At 53.1% G+C, this 3,070-nt stretch overlaps 1 pseudogene; it reads right to left on the reverse strand.

The window, feature by feature from the left end:
- Positions 1-1,146: 1,146 nt before the first annotated feature.
- On the reverse strand, positions 1,147-2,368 carry LOC124991477 (solute carrier family 35 member E1-like; annotated as a pseudogene).
- Positions 2,369-3,070: the final 702 nt, after the last annotated feature.

The following is a 3,070-nucleotide window of genomic DNA, read 5'->3' on the forward strand; positions in this document are numbered from 1 at the left end:
TCATCAAGAGAAAAGCTTCAGAACACTTCGCTGCTTCTTGCTTATTACCAAACTAGTCAGATAGGCATCACCAGTAGGAACTTTTCTTCTTTTTAAACATTTAGAAATGATGAATTCCGATCCATAAGCCAGTCTTGCTGTGTCCCCTAATGGGGACCGTGGCATAAAATCACACGACTATAAAATAGTCCTTAGAAAAATGCAAGATCCTCATGAAATCAAGATCTCCCCACCAAACAGCCTTCCAAGTCATCACTGAAGCGGCCAAGACTCGTACAAAAAGACAAAGGACCACAGAAACACAGCTTGAGACACATGATTCCTAAAGATCCTGTGTGCTGCCTGGAGAGGGGACGTGCCCTGCTCTGGCAAGGGAAGAGAAAGGTGGATGATGGAGACGCCATTTCCCTTCCCCTGGATTTGGGTGGACTCTGACTCCAACCTGCAGTCAAAGACTCAAGCCCAGGAGTTCAGTGCCACCTGCGAGTCGCTCACTCCGCGGTTCTCGCCTGTAACTGCCAACAGCCTGGGGGCTGACTGGGGTGCTGGGTCCATCCTGGTTGCTGGGGTGTCTGGAGTAACTCTCCCAGGCCACTTGCCTGCACGATGCCCATGTTGGTCCTCTGCGTGTCCAAGCAGTGAAATTAAAGCAGCTAGCCTGTCATCCTCAAGCACTACCCTACGATCCTCTCCTCCACCCCCCAGGACATCAGCTCGTGCTTGCTCCCAGGTCTGTGTCCACAGTGATCTCCCTTCTCTGGTCCAGGATGTCCCCTGGAAAGCTGAGCAAGAAGTGTGAAGCACACTGCTTGAGGAAGAACTCCACATGGAAAGGTGAAATCTGACCAAGAGCTCCAATCTGGCCAAGAGCTCCGTAGGGTCACGGCCCAGTGATGACAGACTCCAGGAAGAAGGAGCGTCACCGGTCTCCATTCGGATCTCCCTCTGCCCAGAGCCCACCACCGTCCGTGCTGTACTCATGTCCCCAGCTGCCCACTTAGAGGCCAGAAACCCCAGGGTCTCCTGATGGTAAGTCGCGCACCGTTCTCTCAGCAGGGTGGTACATTCACTGCTTGTCAGAAGTCGCGATGCTGCTGGGGGCGCAGGGGCAGGGGTCGCAGGATGTCCCGCCCCAGCCTCTGCACTCTATACGTCATAGCGGTTCAAAGTGCACGCGTTTGGGTGGCTCTGCCGGCTGTACTGAAAGTGATCTGTCAGGATGTTGTTGCATCCATACTGATAGTCCCCATATTGGGGGAAGAGGATGCCGTTGGGCTTCTCCAGTGGGCTCCGGTGGCGCTCCTTGCTGCTCAGGTCCGCCGTGGAGACCGGGAGCAGGTGCCTCCTGGCTTGCTGGTTTGCATCATACTTGGTCTTGTACAGGAAGACTCCCAGGTTGGCTGTCATCATGCCCAGTACATTGGTGCTGGTGACCAGGTTGCGCAGCATGATCAGGGACACTGTGATGACCATGATTCTCTTTGAGGCGCTGGCCACGGAGTAGCTCAGGGGGCTGATGAGGTTGAGGATGCTGAAGGCAATGACATTCTGGGCAAAGTTACAGAAGCCACTCACAGTCAGGAGCAGGAGTGTCCAGGGCCACTGGGAGACATAGGTCAAGTCACTGCTGACCAGGAAAGCTGAGAGGTCCACCAGGACCAATGTAGGGATCATAAAGAAGACAGCGTGGCAGCCCAGGATGTTCAGCAGGCGGAGATGGTGGATCCGTGAATCTCTCAAAACCTTTTGGAGAATATGTTCTGAAAAGAGAAGCACAGTGTGGCAGCAAGGGCACTGACGAATCCCCACATGTCAAATGACAATTCAGTGACGGTGGCCAGCAGGACGCCACTGATGATGGGGATGAGTGACAAGTACACCTTAGTGCTCTGCTTCTCCTTCATGATGATCCGGGACAGGTGGACTACCCAGATGGGCATGGTGTCCTTGACAGTGTGCGCGTAGGACACGGGCACCTTCCAGATGCTGACGTGCGCTGACACGGAAGCAAAATACTTGCCAAAGGCGAGCGGCAGCACGTAGCGGGGGTAGAAGCGTGGCGGCAGCAGCGGGCCGGCCGATGGATGCGGGCCTGGCCCGGGGACGAGACAGGCGGCGCGGGGGCACACGCCAGGCGCGGAGGAGCGGCGGGAGTCCCACGCACAGCGCCAGGATGTGGCACAGCGACACGGTCACCGGGAACGGGAAGGCGCTCAGAATCACCTTGTTGACCACGTTGCCGCCCGCGCTCAGAGCGTAACACAGCAGGCACAACGCTGCCACCCTCGCGCGCCCTGCCGCCACTGCCCGCCGCACCCTGGCCCCCAGCGCCGGCGCCCGCGTCCACCGCCGCTGCTGCAGCCGCCATCCTACCCCAGCGGCCGCCCCTTCCCGCCCGTCCGACGGCCAGAGGCCGGGCCCAGACTGGTTTTATGTAAAAGACATTTTTCTCTTATAACCATTGTTTTGTGTGTGCATTTTATTCCTCGTTACTGTATATATAGTTGAAAATCTTGGGGGGTGGGAGGGGTTAGCATTAGGTTTAGGGTTAGGGATAAGGAGAGCGGTAAGAATGAAGGAAAGAAGGACTGTATAGAGGGAAAAGAGGGGTGGGAGGGGTGGGGGGGAAGGGAAAAAAATAAAATAAACATCATTGCCCTGTGTAAACGTATGATTACACAAATGGTATGCCTTGACTCTATGTACAAATAGAGAAACAACATGTATCCCATTTGTATACAATAAAAAAAAAAAAAAAGAAAAAGAAAATCCTAAGTACTTTTTTTGGAAATATCTAGGCTTTCTAGATGTTCTAAAATGCGTGATATATGTTAAAAGTAGAAGTGGTAACAACACATTTTGTACATTTCTTTTTGTTAAAATTCTTATGAAACATTTTTTTGGGGGGGGCAGTAACCAAACCCCCCTTTTGAGTCATACAGAGTTGTGTGCTGGTCCTTGGGTGTGCCTACTATGAGCTAAGACTTGTACCTTATGTCTATGGGTTTTGTCTTACTTTGCTGTGTACATAGTGTATATAAAGGACAAATGAGTCCTAATCTGCATCTAG

This window comes from Sciurus carolinensis, chromosome 8 (assembly GCF_902686445.1).
Source record: "Sciurus carolinensis chromosome 8, mSciCar1.2, whole genome shotgun sequence".
Classification (NCBI taxonomy): Eukaryota; Metazoa; Chordata; class Mammalia; order Rodentia; family Sciuridae; genus Sciurus; species Sciurus carolinensis.